The sequence below is a fragment of the Macrotis lagotis genome, chromosome X, assembly GCF_037893015.1.
Source record: "Macrotis lagotis isolate mMagLag1 chromosome X, bilby.v1.9.chrom.fasta, whole genome shotgun sequence".
Taxonomy (NCBI): Eukaryota; Metazoa; Chordata; class Mammalia; order Peramelemorphia; family Peramelidae; genus Macrotis; species Macrotis lagotis.
Window position 1 is genome coordinate 455,755,438 of NC_133666.1, and position 24,136 is coordinate 455,779,573.

Here is a 24,136-nt window from a genome sequence, read left to right on the forward strand (position 1 = left end):
AAAGCCCTTCATTACCTAGTCCCTTCCTGCCTTTTCAGCCTTCCAACACCTTTACTTTCCAGCATGCAATCTAGTCCAGTGAACAAGATACTCCATCTCTTGGTTCTGGCTGTTTTCTCTGACTAACCCCCATTCTGAATACTTTCCCTCCTCAACTCACCAATTGAACTCCCTAGATTCCTTTAAGAAGCAACTGAAAGCTCATTTTCTAGAAGTTTTTCCAACTACTGTTCATTCTAGTGACTTTCCTCTTTTAATCATTTCCTATTTATGTACACCTATATATATTTTCTATATTATATATAACTATATATGATAGCTATATTTTCCTATAAATATATATTTAAATAATTTGTATTTATTTGTTTGTTATCTCTCCCATTAGATTGTAATCTCTTTGAAGGCAGGGATTGTATTTTTGCCTCTTTTTATGTTTAGCATTTAGCACAAGATCCAGCACTTGGGAGGTACTTAATAAATGTTAATTGACTACTCATTTCTTCAGTTAATGTCACCTTCATTTTCCCAGGCATCCAGGTTAGGAAATTTTGTATCATTAGTTTTCTCTTCCTGTCATAACTATTAGTTATCAAGTCCTTTCTAGAGTAAAAGTATTGATTTCATTTTGACTGAGGAAAGAGTAGGAAAGAGGAAAGATTAACTCTCCATACTACAGCCATTTGTTGTCCATATTCACTTGAATTATTGCTAACTATTGTAAGTTTCTAATCACTTGGGAAACATTCTCACACTGTTTCCTAAATTTAGGGTTTGCCCCTGGCCCAGTTATAAGAAGACATAATAAGAAAAAGGGAATCAAAATATCCATATTCAGGGAGAAAATTGTTGTATATTGAGGGTCCCCAAAGTTACATATTAGTGTAAAAAGAGGGCCTCAAACCCGTGTCTATATTGTTCCTCTTTGTTAATAGGAAGGGAAATACTAATAAGATACATAGAAGAAGGCTACATTTTTATGAGACTTTGAAATCATGTTGTTTTCGGAAAAGATGCACTTGAGACAAGACTTGGAATAGAATTGCTTAACAAGGATGGGGAAGATGTGCCTTGAGTGTCCTGGAAATAGATTTGGGGGTTTTAGTGTACTTTGAGCTTAATATGAGTTGAAAATATAAAATAGCAGCCAAGAAAGCTAAAGCAATTTTAGGCAACTATTATTAAGCAAAGTGTCCAGGACCTGGTAATAAATCTCACTGTACTCTCCCTCTGGTCAGAACACATTTGGAATATTATGTTCAGTACTGGGCAGCACATTGTAGGGAGGTTTCTGATAAGGTGACTGAGATGGAGAAGGGCCTCAAGTTGATGTCATCGAAGGAACTTGAGATGTTTATTTAGCCTTGTTACTGTGGGAGGGAGGGAGATGAGGAATCAGTGAAGGGTTATTAGCTGTCTTCAAATATTCAAAATGCTATCATAGGGAAAGGGGATTCAATTTGTTTTGCTTGATCTCAGAAGACATAACTTAGGTGCCACAGGGGAAGATGCAAATAGGTAAATTTAGGCTCAATGAAAAGAAATTTTTCCAATAATGAGCTATTATTATTTAGAGTTATTCTAATTAATTAGTTATGCAAAAGTGAAATAGACTATTCCAGGAGGTATTGGGTTCCCCTTTACTAGACAGCTTAAAGAAAGGTCTGAAGATCACTTTTCAGATATGTTGCACAGGAGATGACTTGAGGTTTCTTCTACTTTTGAGATTCTGTTATTCTATAATTTATTCATTCATTCATTTATTCAATAAATACTTGGCAAGCATTTACAACATACTATGTACTATGCAATGTACTGGGAGAGACACACAAAGAAAAATTAGACAAGATCTCTGCCTCATAAGAATTATGTATACTCATAAAGATAATAATAATTTGAATATGATTAGTGCATTATAGATATATAGAGTATTCTGAAGAAAAAATAAAGGAAGGGAAATAAGATTTTATTAAACTTGCCTGCCAATTATTAGTACCCATGTTCCAAATATTGTTTAAGCACTTTATAAATCTATCAAATAATGAAGACATTTCTTTTTAATACAACTTTAGGAATTAGTCGAAGTGATGGACAAAAGGAAATAAAAGATTTGCATGGATGTCTGTATGGAAAATAGAAATATATTTATCTAATAAGAAACATATTGGTAAGCATGTAAGCCTTAATACTTATATGCTTATAGAGTTTATTGGTATGTGATCATAGTTATCTTCCAAAACTAGTATTCTACAATGCTTTAACGTTTTCAAATTGCTTTATAAGGATTATCTTATTTTATCCTCACAACAATTCTGGTTGGTAAGTACTAGTATTATCTTCATTTTACAGATGAAGAAAATGAGACAGATCAACTTGGTATTCTGAGAGTTTCAACATTTAATTGGGGGAGGGAGTTATAAGGAAATATGCAATTGATAAATGTTTGCTGAATTAGATTTTGTATGCTATTAGAAGTGAAGCACAAAGTATGATTTCTTTTAGCATGTTTGGACCCACTTAAATATTATAATTTTCAAATCTCTCTTTGAACTTAGATTGCAGGAATTAGAGGACATTGATTATAGTCATCACTAGGAATTTTTGTAATAGTATAGACACACAAACCATAGTGGGGCAAACAGCTTGAAGGACACCATCAATTAAAGACAGGAAGGGTAAAATTCCATTGAGGGAAAGAAAGTCCCCATGATACCACTACAGAGGTTGATGGTGCCTGGCCCCCCCCTCCCAAGTCCTAGGAAAGAGGGCTACTTGATAACTTCCTATTTAAGCCAAACTTAGCACTCAGTTATCAAGAATGATCAATGGTTTCTTCACATTTGGCCTCCAAGGAATTTGATTATTTGGAGGGGGTGGGGGGAGGAGGAAGAGGAAGGTGAAAGCAGAGTAGTAGCCCTTATAAGAAACTATCTTATTTGGGGGGAAAGGCTAAAAGAGGACTTGAATATTAGCTCCCCCACAAAAAAAAACCCTGAAACATCATGTTAGAGCTGGAAAATTTACTCGTCATCGAGTACAACTCTTTGGTTTTGCAGAGGAGGAAATTCCATTCTCAGAAAAAAGTGATTTGTACAAGATCACATTTGAAGGAATTAGTTCAGGATTTCCCAATCTTGCCCTGCAAGACACACTTTCTTTTAAGCTTTGCCTTCTCCTTAGTTGGTGAGCTTTTTGAGAGCAAGGACTGTTTTTGCTTTTATTTTTTTTTATACTCCAATACTAAGCATAGTGTTTAGCATATAGTAAAAAAAAGTATTTAAAAATCTATTTTCATTCATTCATTCATTTTTTAATCTCATTCATTTATTCACTCAAAGGCAACCCAAATCTTATAGATTGTTACCTGCAGGATTAAATATAAATGCTTCTATTTAGTGTTTAAAGTCTTCATAACCTGCCCACTCTTCATTCTTCTTATACCTTATTCCCTCACATATATATGGAATTCAGTGTACTGGCCTCTTGCCTATCCCTCAAATAAGAAACTCCAAGTGACTCTGGTCATTTTTCTCTGACTCTGCCCCATGCTTGGGATTCTCTTCCTCCTCATATCAAACTTCTAGCTTTCCTGGCTTTTTTAAGGCCCAGCTAAAATCCTATAGAAAACCCTTCCCAATTCTCCTTAATACCAGTGCCTTCTCTATGTTGATTATTTCACAATCTATCATATATATAAATATGTGTATGTATTTATCAATGCAGGGTTTTTTGTCTTCTCAGCATTTAGCACAGTACCTGATAAAAGGTGCTTAATAATGCTTAATAAATGAATGTTGATTGACTATTAGCACTGGAAAGCACCTTAGAGACCACATTATACAACTCCCTAATTTCCAAGAGGAAACAGAGTTGGTCTCAGTGCACAGACAGTTGATTCCTGGCTCACCTGGCTCATTCCAGCACTATTTCAACCATGCTGTTGTGCATGGTGAAATGTGCATTTCCTTCAGATTATGGGGGCACATCCAGATTCTGGATGTCATAATAGTATAAGCAGCCAAGTAGGTAAAAGATTCCTTCAGTTCTTCTAGGTACACCTTGGCCCCATGATCACCATCCCTTATATCCCACTCCTGGGAAAGTTTAAGCAATTTAGCAGGCAAAGCTTTGAGGTAATTAAAAGTCCTAGGAAAGAGAAGGTTATGATCCTTTAGCTCTGGCATATACCTTTCTCTACCTGAAGTGCACACTCAGATCACTGCTCTTGTCCCTTCCCTAGATTCACCCCCCCACACCCCCACCAAAAGAACAGACCACCCAGGTCAACTGAGAACAGAAAGGGAGGTAGGACTTTGCCCCATCGTGCTATGGTCTTCATTTTGTGCTCCTCCCTGTTCATAAAGAAGGACCACTGGCTCTCTGAACTGAGGGATCTAGCTAGTATTAGATCCTTTCTGTGTTCCATCCCCCATCCTGGATCTAGGCAGAGCTGAATCATTTCAAGACTGTTCCAATCTCCTCCCTGGGGGATGACTTAGGGTGTAATCTTTTCTTCAGTCATCGTTCTCTCCTCCCTATACACTGTCTCTCTCTTAAGATTTAATGGCCCTGGAGTCAGGAGTACCTGGGTTCAAATTCTGTCTCAGACATTTAATAATTACTTAGCCACACAGGCTTTGGGCAAGCCACTTAACCCCATTTGCCTTGCAAAAAACCTAAAAAAAAAAGATTTAATCAGCTGTACTTATTATTATAATTAGCACTAGGGCCAATAGAATAGCCCTCTAGTCCACATGTTCTATTTCTTTATTTAATGCAAGTTTATATCAATATAAAAATAATAGTTCAGAGTTCCCAGTTAGAAAAATTCAGCTAGAGATTTGACTGACTTAAATTTTTATCTCTATCTAGCCCTTGGTTTCTTCTTATATTTGAGGCAAAAGTGAAGATTCAGAAAATGTTTAGGTAAAAAAAAGAGAACAGAGTATGTTAAAGTATCTGTCATAGGATAGGTATAGGGAGGGAAAATTGAGGGAAAACAACTTTTTAAAAAAAAAAAGGAAAAAGTGCCTTTCATTAATCAAATGACACACATTAATAATAATAGGTGACCATATTATAGTATAGTATAGTATTTTACAAAACACTTTTCCCATAGTTATCCATGGAGGTAGATACTATAGGTATCATTGTTCCCTTTTAACAAACCTTAGGAACCTGAAGCATAAAGTTAGGGAATTATATATAAATGCATAACTGAGGGGCAGCTAGGTGGTGCAATAGATAGAGTACCAACCCTAGAGTCAGGAGGACCTGAGTTCAAATGTGACTTCAGACACTTAATAATTGCCTAGCTGTGTAACCTTGGGCTAGTCACTTAACCCCATTGCCCTAAATAAATAAAAATTAAAAACAAAAAAATACATAACTGACAGTTTCTTGAAACTTCAAATTATATTATTCCTTTCCTTTCTTCCTGATGCAGATAGAGACTAAGCAGTTTATGGAGAGTCACATAGCCAAGGAGTGTCTAAAGTTGGACATTCATTAATCAATTGATTGGACTGTATTTATATACATAATTTACAAACATAAATACATAACTGAGTTCCAGAACCTGGATTTGAGTTCTAGTCTCCTACTTTTTGACTGTCTATACAATAAAGTCCAGATGCCTTGGCCTAGTAGAGCACCCACATTATCTTTCTTGACAACTCCTTCCCACAGCTGTGGACTAGGTTCCTAGAGGGTGATTGAATACTATTCCTGCTTAGGCTTCAAGGACAATTATCAGGAACAGGGATTTCTAACCCACCACTAGCCTCAGTCTGTGCTCATGTGTGTGTATAAATTAGGAGTAAGTCCTTAATAAATTTCAAAGGATTATTGGGGGGGGCAGGGAATGATACAATATAGGAAAAACATTGTAATTAATTATGGATTTCAAGTCACAATTTTTTGTTCAGAAATTTATATATTTATATATATATGCATATATATGTATATGAATAGATATATATAGACACAAGCATATTTGTGTATATATGAATATAATTATACTCAGATGTTTCCAGGACCTAGCATCTATGAGTTTCCTCATAGACATGAGCAACACAGGGTTCCTCACATATGCCTTAGTTTCATTTAAGTTGAGGTTCATCTTTTCACGGACATTGTGTGTATGGGGGGTAATATGCTCTTGATTTGGGGGATTATTTTTACAACAACTATCTTTGCCCTAAGTATATGATCTTATGATTCTATTCCTTATGAAGTTGTCCTTAGGTGTGGCTCTCTGCTGAGCTCTAAGGATCAATGCCCTGCTAGAAGTCTAAGGCTGAGTTTCACTGGCATGTCTAATTGGTACTCAGTATATATGTCTCTGAGCTTCCAATTCAGATGTTGCTATCCACCATTGATGCTCCAGAAATTCTAATAGAACTTTCAAAGCTTGAAAAAGTCATAACTAGGCCAATTCTGTCTATGAATGCATGGCTGCCTATTCTCAGAGCATTTTCAATTTGCCCTTGGCATGTTTCTCTCTATTCCCAGCTGGATGCATTGTCTTCTCTTAGTCAATGTACTATGGTCAATAAGGTAGAGGGAGGTAAAAAGAGAGAGGGAGGTATTATCTCCTATCCCCAAGGGCAATTCCCTTTCAGAGGTCTGGAATCTCTAGCTCTCAAATTTGGAGTCTTTTCCCACTGGACTGACTAGCTCTGAACTAGCTTTCTGGATTCTTTTCATGGTACAAAAACCCAGTAATTTGAAATCATTAACTAATCACAATATATTTCCTGTGTGTCATCATCTCTTTTTATTCAATAATTTGAAGTCCCTATGATCCTTTGAAATTAAGGACTTATTCCTAGTTTATTTTTGTTTGGTTGATTTAATGGAGATGTCAAGGTCTTCTGTGATTACTTGGGTCTGCCTCCATCCTTATGGAAAACAGGAAGGAAAGGAAGATAAAAGGAAGAAGGGAGGGAGGGATGAAGGAAGTGGGGTTGGAAGAAGGGAAGGAAGAAAGGAAAGAAGGGAAGAAGGAAGAAAGGAATGGGAGTGGGAAGGGAGAGGAAGGGAGAAAGGAAGGAAGGACTGTAAGAAAGGAAGGGAAGAAAGAAAGAAAGAGGGAGGGAAGAACATATGTGACAAGAGGTCTTCCTGTGTTTGTTTGAAGACTTGTAGTGACAAGGAGCTCATTCCTTTTGAGACAGCACATTCTATTTCTGGATAGCTCTGGTTATGAAGAAATTAGTTTTTTTTCCCCTTGATTCCAAAAGCCTTAATCTGTTTCTCAATAACTTCTTCAGATTACTATGTCTTCTGGATCCAAGCAGGATTGGTGGGAATCCCTATTCTTCACATTAGCCCCTCAAATACTTGAAGACCACTCTAGAAGCAATTATCTTCCAGTTTTATCACCCAGGAACTCCTCCTGTACTAGTGCTCTGATTGATGCCCTTCACAGTTTGCCAGGAGGCTATTTCTCAGAGGGAACTGTGAATTTCTAAAGCTCTGCAGGATGAGATACACCAAGGAAAAGGATGCTCCATCTCTGCAGGGAGCAGTTTTTTCTAACTCCTTCCTGTTTGAGTTTGTATACTTTAGTACTAGGATAAAGATGTAGAAATGGAATCCAAGTAGGTTAAAATGTAATGGAAAGAGCTAAAAGGCAGAAATTTAAAACAAACAAACAAACAAAAAACCCATTTCTGACTTTGCCACTTACTTTTACTATGGCCATTTTGCCTCCTGGACCTAATGGAAAATATGTCTTATTTCAATTTACATCTGCCTTTCACCTTTTTGAATAATTTCTTCAAAGGAAGTCTTCCTCTTTCCCAGTGAGAGAGAAAATAAAAAGGTAATTCTTTAACCCCTATAACCTCTTCATAAGGGAAGACCAGTTTGCATTTAATACAGCAAGTCAGTCAAAAAACATTTATTGAAATATTTATTATGTGAAGGTATACATCAAAAAAGGTATACATACAAAAAAGTTAAAAGACAATCTCTGCTCTTTCAGGAAAATGACCATAGCACAACCTTTCAAGACACTGGAAAAGTTCCTTAAGTTTTATACCTCCTGGTATGGAAAGAATTAGGGTTGAAGTGCTTATCAGTACTCTCTGAAGACTCCTACTGCTAACTTTAATGGTAAATTCCATTTGCCACACCTATTCTAAACTATTCTGTTCATTGCTAAACTCTGAGACTACTACACTAATAGTAGCAAGAAAAGATAAATAGTGGTCTGAGAGTGAGGAAGGAAGCAGGGGGGGAAAAAAAACTTCATGAAAGTAGATATCCAAATGAAAAAAACACAATTCTCAGTTTTGTTTTGAGTTTTTTTGGTGGGGGGAGGGCAGAAGGGAGAAGGGTAGGCAGATAAATAAAGCAAGACACACTGCATGAGGGGCAGCTAAGTGGTGCAGTGGATAGAGCACTGAGTCTAGAGTCAGGAGGATCTGATATCAAATTCAGCTTCAGACACTTAAAAATTACCTAGCTGTGTGACTTTGAGCAAGTCACTTAACCCAATTGCCTTGTAAACCCCTCCCCCCAAAAAGATACACTGCATGTGTCTAATAGAAAGATTTCTGTCTAATAATGTCTAATTTTTAAAGAGTTGATCAGTTAATCAATAAACATTTATTAAAGATGAGGATACAAGGAAAGGCCAAAGGATAGATTTCTGTTCAAGGAGCACACAATCTAAAGGGATAATCTTAAATTATCTGGAAGATTCCCCCCAAATCAGATGAAAACAGTGTTACTTTTAATATGTCTGTTACCTTTCTACATGCATTTCTATATACCTTTATACTTATATACCTACAATACACTCAATTCCAGGACCAAATTCTTGACTCAAAATATGTTTTGATAGTTAACATTAAAAGAATTTGGGTTTTACAATGCCACAGGAAGACAAAAGGCCAAAACATATATTTTAAAAGCCCGGTTCTTATTTCTCAAAGTCCCCAGGATCCTGTAGTCCCCACCTATCTATATTCTTCCTTCATGACCTCTACTACCAGTTTCCCTCTCCCATCATCCCCCAGAGTTACCTTCTTTTTTCTCAATTTCTGTGGCATAGGACAGTAGAGGATCTTGAGGCATAAGGCTCAGGGATTGTATCCTATAGATCAAAGCAGAGACGAACTTTTACTCCTTGAAAAAAAAATGTAGTGCCATTTCAGGTGGCAATACCTAGGAAAAGACCAGGCTATCCCATTCTGGTTACTTCTCTGCTAATCCATACTATCAACCTTCTTTTCTAGCCACACCCTGCTTTTCAATTCCCTCTCTAGCAACCATGCTAGAGAATCCCATTTCCAAGCTCTATTGTTTTTCTCTCTGAATGAAATGTCTTCTTCTTTTTCTCCTTCCTCTACTAATACTTTCCATCTTTCATGGTTCAGTTCAAGTGTCACCTCCTTAATAAATCCTTCACTGATTATATAGAATATACATGAAAAAACTCTGCTTCTTCATCTAACGTACTTGTCTCATATTTTAGATTTTTATTTAATTGTGTGATTTGCATATGCCTTATCTTCCCAAATAGAATGTCATTCCTTATAAGGAAAAAAGCAAGTCTTTAATTTCTTTTATATTTCTCTCCCAAATAAACATTTTACTTAGTGTGTGGCACACGAAGAAATAAATGCATAAAGGAAGTAGCAGAAAGGGATGTCAGAATATTAGGAAAGAGATCACTTCTTAAATATACCAATGTGGGTTCCACCCAGTTCCAGGTTTTAGAGTTTAGGATCTTTCTCTGAAGTCTTATCTAGGACTGCAGAGCTGCTTTAGGCTACCCTTGGTCAACGGTCACTTCAAAAAATCCTGTCTGGGGCAGCTAGGTGGCACAGTGGATAAAGCACCAGCCCTGGAGTCAGGAGTACCTGGGTTCAAATTCTGTCTCAGACACTTAATAATTACTTAGCCACACAGGCCTTGGGCAAGCCACTTAACCCCATTTGCCTTGCAAAAACCTAAAACAAAAAAGATCCTCTCAACATTCTTCTGAATTAACAATGTTCTCCATCCATAGGGAAGATGGGAAGTTCAGGAAAGTGACCAGTCCTATGTCTGAAGCAATCCTGTATTCTAACCAGTCTTGTCTGATGGTAAATTAGAAGCCTGACTATAACACACTTGATTTTTGATATTTATTTGCAGGCTGGTCCTGGAGTCAGGAAAAACCTGAGTTCATATTTAGATCTTACAGTTATTAGCAGTGTCATCCTGGTGATCATTTGACCACCTCTTGCCTCAGTCTCCTCATCTGTACCATGGGGATAATAAAAGTACCTCCCTTCCTCCCTCCCTCGAATGAGATAATAATTGCATTTGTAACAATTATGACACATAGTAAGTTATATAAATGTTACTTATTATTATTAGCAATAATAATGATTGGGTAACATCAGAAAAGCTATAAACTGTCATTTGACCCATTGACAGTCAATGAAATAGTACTCCCTAAAGCAAAACTGATTCTAGGACACCTTGGGTTTTAATACTTTTTTCTTGGCAGAAAACCCCAAGGTGGAACTATAAGAGAATATTAGAAACTTTTTGTCCCTTCCATTGCTGTGCATTTCTTGCCCTAGAATTTACCCACTGAACATTTCCATAGCATAGCACTGTGCTGATCAGTGCAGAGCTCTAGAAGAAACACTAAAGGCAAGATCCTTGATCTCAGAGAACTAGACGTTGAATCTGGGGAGATGAACATGAAAAAAAACTTGACTGCTAAATGAAGACTCGCAGACAAAGTATAAGAGGAGTTCAGAAAAGAATGAAATTGTGGGACTATTGAGTCAAAGAAAGTTTCATGGAGGAAATGAGTCTTGAAGGATAGCTAGGATTTGGATAGATGGATGGAAAGAAAAAGGGTATTCTAGAGGAAATAACATTAAACTCTTCTGGCCATTACAGTGTCATTTCTTTAGCGTATGGAGAGACCCAGTTCTAGTTCCATTTAGAACACTAAATTATGTGATTTCATTGGGTAACTTGGTGGTGCAGTGGATAAAGTTGTGGACCTGAAGTCAGTGAGACCTGAGTTAAAATTAAGCATCAGACTCTTACTAGTTGTGTGACCCTAGGCAAGTCATTTAACCCTATTTGCCTCAGTTTCCATATCTATAAAAGAGCCGGAGAAGAAAATGGCAAACCACTCCCAGTGTCTTTGCCAAGAAAAACCTAAATATATTTATGAGGAGTTGGACATTACTGAAACCACTGAAGAACAACAAACAAGGTATCAATCAGATCTCAGACTTTGGGCTTCATGTAGCTTATTAGTAATTAGATCACTATATTAGGTGATCTCTAAGGTTTTTCCCCAATTCTAAAAGTCTCTGATTCTATTCAATTATATTTTATTCCATTTCATTATCAAATGGAATATTTGAAAATACTAATATACTGATCAAATAAAATATTATTTGAAAAAATTGCTTGGTAGAGTGCTGGCCTATAATAGGGGCTCTCTAAATATTTTTTCCTCATTACAAAAAGTGTTCCTATTGTGTGCAGAACACTGAATTTCTAAAGAAAAAACAGAATTTAGATAATATAAGGCCTCTGCTTTCATGGAGTTTATAACCTAGAATAGGGCTGTCTAACCTTAGGTTATCTTTAAAATAAAATAATTTTTCAAGGGCTGCACCTAGAATAAAAAATACAGTACACAGTCTTACCTTAGGTTTAGCAAGCACTATGAAAAGTCACGGTACTTTCAACATCTGAGAAAGTAGGGGATGGGGCATCTTCAATACCACAGGTGAAGCACGAAAGCAAAGCAGCAAAGCAACAACACAACAGAATAAGGACAGGTGTATACTGACTTGTCTGTATTGAACAAATGGAAGGCATCTCACAGATCACTTGAAAATTCTGTGCAATATGTCATAACACTGCTTAAAAACACCAAAGAAAGTTAACATCATCGAGATTATTTATTAGTGATAGAATTAAAAAATCTAATATGCATTCCATGCAAATTATTATTTATTTTTTGCTCATGAAAATTAAAATCTACAGGAGGCCGTATAAAATTGCACTGCAAGCCACAACCCAAGGGTCAAATTTTGGACACTCCTGGCCTAGAAGGAGAATATGATGCATTGAAACACAAATAATTATAATACAAAATTGTATCAGAGAAGTGTGAGCAGAGTACTATGCCTTGTCAATGAAGGCTAAAGGTGGGAGGGACTAGGGAAGATTTTGCCAAGGTTTTAACATTAAAGTTTGGTTTTAAAAGATAGGTAGGAATTCAACAAGGGAGGAGAAAAAGTGTAGAGAATTTTAAAAACATAAGGAACATTATGAGCAAAGGTATGATATCTTTTTCACTTTATCTTTCTTACTTTAAATTTTGTTTTGCACCATAATTAATGTGGAAATGTTTTACATGACTTCATATGTATAATGAGCATTGTTTTCCTTGCTTTTTCAATGGGCAAGGGAAGTAGAGGGAGAGAATTTGGAATTGGAAGTTAAAATTTAAAAAAAAAATTTTAAAGACAATGTTTTAGGTTTTTGCAAGGCAAATGGGGTTAAGTGGCTTGCCCAAGGCCACACAGCTAGGTAATTAGTGAGTGTCTGAGACCGGATTTGAACCCAGGTACTCCTGACTCCAGGGCTGGTGCTTTATCCACTGTGCCACCTAGCCACCCAGGACAAATAATTTTGATAGACTTATGAATGCTAATCAACACAATGATCAATCACAATTCCAAAGGACTCATATTGAATCATGTTAACAAGTTCCTGAAAGAGAAGTGATGACTTCAGAGTACAGATTCAGAAATATATTTTTGGAATAGCCAAACTGGAAATTTGTTTGCTTACTTTTTCACTGGGGAGGGGAGTGATAGGCAGAGATAAAAAAGAAAGAAGGTATATCTTAATGAAAATAAAATAAAAACCTAATTTTAAAGATTTTATTTATTTTGAATTTTACAATTTTTCCCCTAATCTTACTTCCCTCCCCCCCATAGAAGGCAATTTGCCAGTCTTTACATTGTTTCCATGGTATACAATGATCCAAATAGAATGTGATGAGAGAGAAATCATATCCTTAAGGAAGAAACATAAAGTATAAGAGATAGCAAGATCATACAATAAGATAGCATTTTTTTTTTCTAAATTAAAGGTAATAGTCCTTGGTCTTTGTTCAAACTCCACAGTTCTTTCTCTGGATACAGATGGATTCTCCATCACGGTCCCAAATTGTCCCTGATTGTTGCACTGATGGAAAGAATGAGTCCATCAAGGTTGATCATCACTCCCATGTTGCTGTTAGGGTGTACAGTGTTTTTCTGGTTCTGCTCATCTCACTCAGTATCCATTCATGCAAACACCTCCAGGCTTTCCTGAATTCCCATCCCTCCTGGTTTCTAATAGAACAGTAGTGTTCCATGACATACATATACCACAGTTTGCTAAGCCATTCCCCAATTGAAGGACATTTACGTGATTTCCAATTCTTTGCCACCATAAACAGGGCTGCTATGAATATTTTTGTACAAGTGATGTTTTTACCCTTTTTCATCATCTCTTCAGGGTATAGACCCAGTAGTAGTATTACTGGATCAAAAGGTATGCACATTTTTGTTGCCCTTTGGGAATAGTTCCAAATTTCTCTCCAGAAAGGTTGGATGAGTTCACAGCTCCACCAACAGTGTAATAGTGTCCCAGATTTCCCACAACCCTTCCAACAATGATCATTATCCTTTCTGGTCATATTGGCCAGTCTAAGAGGTATGAGGTGGTACCTCAGAGAAGCTTTAATTTGCATTTCTCTAATAAGTAATGATTTAAAGCAATTTTTCATATGATTATGGATTGCTTTGATCTCCTCTTCTGTAAATTGCCTTTGCATATCCTTTGACCATTTGTCATTTGGGGAATGGCTTTTTTTATTTGACTCAGTTCTCTGTGTATTTTAGAAATGAGTCCTTTGTCAGAAACATTAGTTGTAAAGATTGTTTCCCAGTTTACTACATTTCTTTTGAGTTTTGTCTGTGCAAAAGCTTTTTAATTTAATGTAATCAAAATCATCTAGTTTGTTTTTAGTGATGTTCTCCATTTCTTCCTTAGTCATAAACTGCTTCCCTTTCCATAGATCTGGTAAACTAGTCCTTGATCTTCTAATTTGCTTATAGTATTGTTTTTTATGTCTAAATCTTGTATCCATTTGGATCTTATCTTGGTATAGTGTGTTAGGTGTTGGTCTAATCTAAGTTTCTTCCATACTAACTTCCAATTTTCCCAGCATTTTTATTGAACAGAGAGTTTTTATCCCAATAGTTGGACTCTTTGGGATAATTAAACAGCAGATTACTATAATTGCTTCCTGTTATTGCACCTAGTCTATTCTACTGGTCTACCACTCTGTTTCTTAGCCAATACCAGGCAGAAAAACCTAATTTTAAATTGAATAAAGTTAAGAAAGTGGAGGAGGACATATGGAGGACAAAAAATCCAGTTTAGCTGAAACATATAGCATAGGAAGTAGAAGGAAGTAATATGAGATAATACCAAAGAAGTACAACTTTGGTTCCTGAGTGTGGAAGAAGTTGAATTAAGCTAGCATCTTAGTGGTCTGAAGATGAGTGTACCTACTAAAAGAGTCTTTTGACTGGTCAGTATGTAGCATACAGTTTATGTCCTCCAAAGAACTATGAGAGAATGATAAAATGTTATTAATTACTGTGTCTGGAAAGCATATTATCAAAAAGAAGTAAATTATAGCCCATCTATATATTATGGATGGGCTCTCTCACTCTCTCTGCACACACACACACACACACACACACACACACACACACACACACACACATATGTGTGTGTGTGTGTATCTATATATATATATATATACATAATATATATATATATGTTTGTAAGCATGAATAAGTATAGTAAAAGAGACAATTGAACCCCCTACCCTGTCTACCCTGCATTATCTTATCCTTGAGATAATGTCACATGTATTCCTTAAATTAGAAGCAGCAACACTGGATCTTTTCACCAGTTAGAAAATATTATTGCCAGAGAGGAGCTGCTGAAGGAGATGATTATACATTTTTTGCGGGGGATTTGGGCTACAAGTAACATATTATTGATATGAAATGACTTTGATAGATAATTGTTACTGTAATGGCCAAATTTATCTGTGGTACAAATTTTTATCTAAATTAGAAACAGATCAGGAAAGCCTAGGAATTCAGTCTTAGCTCTGTGCCAGCACAAGTTACCTCCAACAAAAGGACCCATTCCATCCTTGAAGTTTACTGAAAAAGGGTTAGGAACCTTGCCAGACACTGTTTTCTGAACTTTGGTAATTGTATTTCTGTTCTAGACTTTGTTTCCAAGTTTCTGCTTAAACTTGAAGTAATACCACCATTAGTTTCCTTTTACTTTTTCTCCACTGAAAATGCTTCATATCATTGTTTCTACTGTAGTTTTAACTGGCTGATGTAGGAATGTAAGAAGCCAAGTAAAACATGTTGATTTATAGTTTTGGGGGAAAAAAGATTCAACCAGGTCATTAGCCTTGGAACATTCTGATCTTGAATACATATGTACTTGATGTGGTCATATTTATTTCCAATTATATTTATTTCAATTCAATAGACTTTCTAGTATATGATTGTTATTTAAATAAGTAATGCCTTCAAGAAAATTAATTATGTTGTTATATTCCATTGCCATCTTATTACCATTAGCAAAACTATTTTGAAAGAAATTAGGAAAAACTGATAAGCTGATCAAAAATCTACTATATTAGGCTTTTGCAGTAGGTTCCTAACTAGTATCTGATTTAAGTCTCTGTTACCTTAAAACACCCCAATACATTATTTCCAGATTCATCTTCCTCTTTCATGTCCTTGCTCGTAGTGTTTCTGCTGCCTTCAATTCCAACATCCCTAACCACCTTTTTTTCATTTAATTTCTATTCCATTTTAATGCACAAATCAAATTCTCCTTCCTCCATGAAACCTTCCCTGAAGCAAGACAGTAATTACTTTATCCTTCAGACCTCAAGTGGCAATTTATTTTGCAGGTCTCATGAACCTATTTTGTTGAGTTGTAATTCCACAATATCCCATGGGCTATCCTCTCTCTGCTTGTGTGATCACCACTCTAATCGAGCTTTTGAAACACCCTTAATCTGGGCTATTGCAATAGCTTCCTAGTTAGTCTCTCTTCCTTCAGTTTCAATTCGTCCTCCACACAGTTGACAATATATTCTTCCTAACATACAGGTAAGTCCACATCATTTTCCTGTTCAGAAAACTAGCATCAGTATTAGAAGTAATTATTATTTCTATATTTGGCATTTATAATGCTTCATAATTTTGCTTTCCATACCTTTCCAGGCTTATTACAAATTACTCTTCTTCATACCTTTCCTTCATACACTCTATCTAGCTTTCAGCAAAACTGATGACATATCAATCTATGTCCCTATATTTCCACATGTTTACTTCAATGTCTGGATTGCCCTTCCTGCTCATGACTTGATCCCTACCAGCTACTAGTGCTCCCTAGTAATTACTCTGTATTTATGCATATGTATTTTGCATTATTTATATATGTGCATGTTGTTTTCCATCATAGGATGTAGGTTTCTTGAGGGCAAGGTCTGTTTTGCTTTTGTCTTTATATCCCAAGAGGCTAGTATAGTGCCTATCATATGATAAGCACTTAATAAATGCTTGATGATTGACTATTATTTAATATTTTGTATTAAAATATTTTCTCTTTTTGTCTTATTTCCTTATGAGACTTATGAGCTCTATAAGGGAAGGAAAAATATATTATTTAAACATATCTCTCCAAATATCTAGCACAGTGTGCTACATAGATTAATCACTTAATAAATGTTGAATGGAAAGATGGATGGCTGAATACCATTCTCATTATATAGCAGAGTTTTATGATCTACCATAGTCAAGTGTAGCCTCTATGGAGTGGTCACTCTTTGACCTGCTACTTGACTCATCATCATCATGTTCATTCCCATCATCCAGAGTTCTAAGATAGTACATGACATATATTTATATATTCTTTATTATTTATATATATACTTTAACTACTTATTAATTATTAAATTGCAAAATCTTTCCCATTAATTAAACAATTCATTCTGAGTCTTCAGAATGTTATTAACTTGATAAATTGGAGAGCATTTGTCCCCATATGTAGATATATATAGATATGTTTCTCTCTATATTATAAATTCATACCATATATTATCATACATATCATACATACAAATATACGTGAGTATATATACAACAGTATATATATATATATATATATATATATATATATATATGTATATCCCTATTCTGCTAGGTTTAAATAAATATCAAAGCTATTTAATATATTAGTAAAGTATAATAAATAAAACAAAGACAGAAAGAATTATTTATAATAAAAATTGTAATGAAATCTACAAAGAAAAAGTTCATAGAGTCATCTTTAACAATAACTTTTACTCTTAATTTTTCATTTCTGAAACTCAGTACCACCATTCATGCATCTAGATTTGTTGCCAAAGTTTTTCAGGATTCCTTTTTCAAAAATTGTTCACAAGAGACAAACAGTTCTGTAAAGAAAAAAATACTTTTCATCTTCATCCTCTGGGCAATTATTTCTGTTTTGGCCAGAAAATCTGAGAGTCTTCTCTTACCAGACTGATTTTTATTTTGAACTGGTCAAAAAAGATATTCTCCATCTCTGGGAATCCCTGAGGATCTTCCCCTCCCAGATTGATTTTTTTTTCTTTTTAGGTTTTTGCAAGGCAAATGGGATTAAGTGGCTTGCCCAAGACCACACAACTAGGTCATTATTAAGTGTCTGAGGCCGGATTTGAACTCAGGTACTCTTGACTCCAGGGCTGGTGCTCTATCTACTGTGCTACCTAGCTACCCCCCTGCGCTACCTAGCTGCCCCCGATTGATTTTTTTTGGAAGGGTTCATTTTTGGTTTCTCCTCATCTCTTTTTTACCTAATCTTAATGACTGAAAGGGCATTGCTTCATCAAACTGTGACCTGGGAAAGACATACTTTAAAAGACCAAGGTCTCCCTCTGCATACAATACCAGCACCAGTCATCCTGATCCATATCTGGTCACTGAACCCACATAGCTCCAAAGGAGAATGTGAAACTGGTGACTACACAACATCCCCTAACTCAAATCTAATTTACTTGCAGATCTTGTTGATGAGATCACTGAACTTCAGTGAAGTACCTTACCCTCTGAAAAGGACTTGGTAAATCTCTGTTCTTAGGCACAAGACAAGTCCCTATTAAGAAAACCTTAATTCCCTACCCTAGCCTGAAAGGTTTAAAGTCTTTGAGTAACTGACCCTCATCTACATGTTTTTAATCACCTCATCTTTGCTCTACCCTTTATCTATAGAACCTTGATTACCCCATCTCTTTCTGTGCTGACTTTACATTAATACTAACTCTTATCCCAGTGTTCAAAGCTATCAAAACCACTGAAACCAGCCCATACTACTACCCCACTGTCTACCTTACAGATACTGTTGAAGACACTAAGTTGACCCAACAGGACATGTGGACTCTATGTGTTATCCACATCTTTATCCTAACTCCTCAACTCCCCCAGATTAGATACCAGGTCATGCTTTAAAAAGTCTTTTCTTTTATCTTGGCTTGCTACTTTCTAAAGGAACTCTATTTCCCTAAGAAATCTAGCCCAGTTGCAACAACCTTTGCAGTGGTCCTTAACTTTCTCTCTCTATGCTATTCTCCCTTTATGTTGTTGGTGTCTACTGAGAAGCCCAACTGCAACACTCATAACCTCTCACTTTTCCTTTTGCTAAATTTCCAATATTGTTTAATCCCTTTACTTTGTTATCTTAACAGAATAATTGTTTTGTGTGCCGCTAAACAGTTCTGGGTCAAGAGTAGGTTTTTAAGTAAACTTTTTCTTTTTTATTCTTCCATATTTTCATTCTTTCTTTCTTTATTCTTTCATTCATTCTTTCTGTCTTTTCTTTCTTCCTTTCTCTTTTCTCTTTCTTTCTCTTTCCTTTTTCTTTGTTTCTTTCTTTCTCTCTCTTTCTCTCTCTCCCTCTCTTTCTTTGCCCCTCTCTATCCTTCTTTCTCTCTCTCCCTTTCTTTCCTTCTTCCTTCCTTTCATCTCTTTCTTCCTTTCTTTCTCTTTCTTTCATTCTTTCTTTCTCCCTTTCTTTCTTTTTCTTTTTTTCTTTCTCTGTTTCTCTCTCTCTCTCTCTCTCTCTCTCTCTCTCTCTCCCTCTCTCTCTCTTTCTTTTTCTTTTTCTTTCTCTGCATACCTTTGGGTACTTTGCCCAATGACCTGGAAAGATTTCTTAGAGTCTACAGGCCCCAAATCACTATGATTCTTCTTGATTGGCCAACAATGGGTCTCAGACTAAAGGTCACTTGTTCATTACTCTGACTGGTCCTAGGTGAATGTAAATAGCAATTGTTTCTCTTTTGGCATGAAATTTTGAGGGTCTTACCCTCCTAATTTAATTTTTCTTTTGGGGGAAATGGGTCATTTTTGACCTCTTCTCATCTCTCTCTCTCTCTCTCTGATCTAACCTCTGGCTTGTGTAATAATTGGATGGACGCTGCCTCAGTCAAATTGTGACCTGGGAAAGACTAGGCTTTAAAAGGCCAAGGTCTCTCATTGTATCCAAGGTCATCTCCAGACGTTCTGTTCCAATTCTGAATACTGAACTCAAATGGCCCTGGAGGAGAAAGTGATACTGGTGACTTAGCACATCATGCCCCCATTCAAATCCAGTTTACTTTCTTGTCGTGGCATTATCATTCTGATGTCAGGATTTCCTTCAAGAACAAACATCAATCAATTATCATCTGTTTATTTCAACTCCTTGTTAGTAGTTTTCCCCAAATGCTAATTAAAATAAATCTCTTTACAGATGACAGTTAAAACTCAAACTTTTTTATATAAAACTGTTAAAAAAAATTTTCTATCTCATGGACTCCTCATACTTCAAAAGTAAAACAAAATTTTTCCCATTGACTTCTCAATAAAAAAATAGCAAAATGGTCACTGTTCAAGATTCCAAAGCCTCTCAGAGTCATAGTGAAAATGTCTATAAACTCTGTGGGACAGGTTATTGATACTCCCATCACAATTATATCACACACCTATCAAAGATACAATAATTTCTAATCATCTATCATATTAAAGTCATATTCTTTATGGCATTGACATCTTTATGGTATTGGATCTTAAGTTACCTTCCATATTTTGATCAGACTGCCTAACAAATATTAAAGCCTACTGTTTCTTCAAACCTATTTTTTCCATTCTTAGGCAAGATTATTTCTTTACTTTCATTTAAATATCTTGTTCATTTTTACTTACATGCCATTATGCTTATCACTTCTTATTTGCCTGCCCTAGTCCTCTTCAAGTCCTACCCATACCTTAAGACTCATTCATGGTTTACCTCTTTAACACCTTCCCCAAGAACTCAAGCATTTCTCTACTCTGACTTTCTATAACATTAAACCAACCAATTCAAAATTTTGTCATATTTTGTCTTATTTTACTTACTCCTGGACATCATATCTCATAGTACTCTTCCTTAGCAAAATTCATAGTAATTCAAAACATCATCTTAGTCATCCATAAAGGAAAAGGTAAATTGATGAAAAATGTCTGTTATCTATACTGCGACATTCAGTTGAATTGACAGTACAATGAATTTAATCCACTGGTAGTATAGAGGACTGGGTCTGGAATTAAGAAGATATGAATTCAAATTCAGCCTCAGACACTAACTAGCTGTATGATGTTGGTCAAGTTGCTTAATATCAGTTTCCTCAGCTGTAAAATGAAGAATAATAACACCTACCTTCTAAGGTTGTTGTAAGGATCAAAAGTACTAATATTAGTAAAGTACCCAGCACAGTTTCTGGAACATATTAGTCTTATATAAAATGCTAGCTACAAATTATTATTTTTTATATTTTAGACAGATACTGATAATAAAAAATAGACTCAGAATTAAATATGAGGAGAAAAGCAGACTAGTTCACATTTGGAAAATGGTACAGTCTCAATAGAGGATTCCCTGACATAAAAGCTAACTTTTTAAATGTTATAATAGTAAAGTTTGTGATACTATGTGACTACTATACATGGAACACCACAATTTCCAAAAGACCACTCTTTTTGTGACTCAGTGGGCAATAGAATTATTTAATGTAGCATAAGGAAGCTACCAAATGTTACCAGTAATTATGGCTTAGGGATGTAAGAAATATGATCTAAGAAAAGTTTGTCCAGAAAAAAGAAATAATTTGGTCAATTGGAAAGAAAGATCAATAACAGGTCCTCAAAATGAGTGCTGGACAGCTAGGTGTCAAAGTGGACAGAGTGCTTGACCTGGAGTCAGGAAGATTCATTTTCATGAATTCAATCTGGTTACAGACACTTACAAGCTGTGTGACCCTGGACAAGTCACTTTTTGTCTCAGTTCCCCATCTGACAAATGAGATGGAGAAGTAAATGATAAATTATTCCACTATCTTTGTTAAGAAAACCCCAAATGAAGTCACAGAGAGTAGGATATGACTGAAATGATTGAACAACAACCTGACATTGCTCTGACGCCCATGAAATAGAAAAAGCCCTAGAGGAATAACAGGGAAGCACTTGGATAGATCTTCCGTGGAGAATTTATGGGAGGACAAGAGCAAGAACCCCAATTGAAAAGGCATGGATATATGTGATCTATACCACTGGAGGAAGTGCACATCAGTGAGATTACAGATTTCTTGAAATGAAAAAATAAGTAATGTTCATTCATGGTACTAACTCAGTGTTCTATCTAGTGTGCTACCAACTTCTTTGAACTTTTTCTGTAGCTTGTCTTTTCACCAGGAATGCTTAGAGGTCCTTGCTTTCATTAAAGTCCAATTTTTCTCTGTACAATTATGCTCAGTTTTACTAGTTAAGTTATTCTTGTCTGTAAAACCACATTCTTTGCCTTCTGTAATATCAAGCTCTCTCTATAAGGGTAGCTACTAAAGAGTATGTGATCCTGACTATGGCTCTTCAGTAAAAGTATTTTTTTTTCTTTGACATGGAAACTCTGGATTTTGATTAACATATTCCTTGGAGGTTTCATTTGGAAGTTTCTTTTATCAGGAGATAAATGAATTCTTTCTTTTTCTCACTTTTGCTGTAAAGAAATATAAGCAGTTTTCCCTTTTGATTTCTTGAAATATGATATCTAGGCACTTTTTTGGTCATAGTTTTCAGGTATTTTTACTTAAATGATCCCTTTTCAATCTATTTTCTAAGTTAGCAGCATTTGCTAATGATATATCTTACATTTTCTTCTTTTTTACCTTTGTTTTAATGTTTCCTGTCTCATTGAGTCATTAACTTCTATTTAATACTTTCTCATTATCAGGGAGTTTGTTTCTTGCACAAAGGTTTATACTTCTTTGGGGTTTTGTTTTTTGGTTTTTTTTAGTTTTTGCAAAGCAATGGGGTTAGGTGACACAGATAGGTAATTGTTAAGTGTCTGAGGCCACATTTGAACTCAGGTCCTACTGGCTCCAGGGCTGGTGCTCTATCCACTGTGCCACCTAGCTGCCCCAGGTTTATACTTCTTGATACAAGCTATTAATTTTCTTTCCAAATCTTTCTTTCATAGCTCTCATTTCTTTTTCCCAATCCCTTCCCCAATACCCTCATTTGATTTTTGAAATAAGTTTTAGAAATTTAAAAAAAAATCATTCCTCATCTTCCTAGAATTTTAGCTGGACTTGTGCCTAAGCTGTGTTTTCCTTTGAGTCTTTGTAAATATTTTGTAGTTTGTATCTTGAACATTCCTGTCACCATATTAGTTCTTTATGATTGAATTCTTTTTTATTTTGCTCTTTGTTCTAATCTACTTCCTGACTTTGGACTTTATGTTAGAACTATGTTCAGCGCAATTCTAAGGGAAATATCTGGGCTGAGTTTTTGTCTTCTTGGTCCTTCAGCTACTTTCTTGGGGTAGTGAGTGTTATGTTATTTCAAGATTTCATCAACCCACACTGGGGTCCTGTAATTCTTCAGCACTCCTAAAATGATATGATCTAGAGAGTAAAGTCATCACTACTCTCATGGTATGAGTTTTTCAAGTTTCTGAGCCATATTTAGATATGTGCAACATTCCTGTGAGCTTGCCCCAGTCTGAAAGACCACTGTTGAACTCATCCACTATCATCTAGAAAATTCTGCAGATTAAAATGATGTAACTGCAGGTTTCCCTTTTTTCTGGGATTCCTGACCAGTTTATTTTGCTGAAGGTTTCAGATTGGGCTAGAGACTGGAACTGAGACCCCATTCAGCTTCTAGGGTCTGAGCCATCCAGCTATATTTGCTTCTTATCTTATTATTTGTTTAATACATAGTTTAAAGCCTCTGAGGGCACCTTATCCTGGATTGCCTCCCCTCAGTGAAGATCCCCACTTCAGTCCTGATTTGTGACCTAGATTTGGGTAGTGAATGATAGAGATGCCAGTGTGTCAACCTCTCTCAAAGTTTACATGAGGTTGGGGAGTCTTCTATGGATCTGAGACCTCTTCTTGTCCTAATGCATGGTCTCTGAATAGTTCCCAAACAGTGGAATGCTCTGTCTCCAATATCCATAGAATCCTCTTTGGTCTCACTATGCTGAGTTGGGTTAGAACTATTACTAAGCTATTGTGATTTTTTTTTTCCTTAGATTTCTCCATCAGGACTCAAACTGGTACATTTTTAAGATCTGAATGGAAGAATTGTGTTGGGAAACTTGGCTGTATTTTTCTTCCTGCTATTCTGTCAACTTGGTTCCCTAATACATTAAAGATAAAATAACAGTAATTTAAAATGTCAATGCATTTTAATTTGTAAAGTAGCAGTAATCATTGAAAAACAAATCCTATATGAACATTGCATCATAGTATTGATTTTATTTTTGTGAAGTTTATCTGGACTTTTCTTAAAAGTCTCAGTTCCCTCTCCTCACTCATTTGATAACCTTTCATTTCGTTATGGTATGTTACATTTGCCATAATACCAAGATCTTTGTATCCTAAGTCAAGATATATTAGAACCAGCTCCATTCT

The 24,136-nt window shown here is 35.8% G+C and overlaps 1 long non-coding RNA gene across 1 annotated transcript in view; it reads left to right on the top strand.

The window, feature by feature from the left end:
• The window catches only part of LOC141502883 (uncharacterized), a 78,936-nt gene extending 55,111 nt beyond the window's left edge, over nucleotides 1-23,825 (top strand). The window contains exon 6 of the long non-coding RNA XR_012472712.1: nucleotides 23,755-23,825. This is a non-coding gene — a long non-coding RNA (uncharacterized LOC141502883). The remainder of the gene's footprint in view (nucleotides 1-23,754) is intronic.
• The last annotated feature ends 311 nt before the right edge of the window (nucleotides 23,826-24,136 follow it).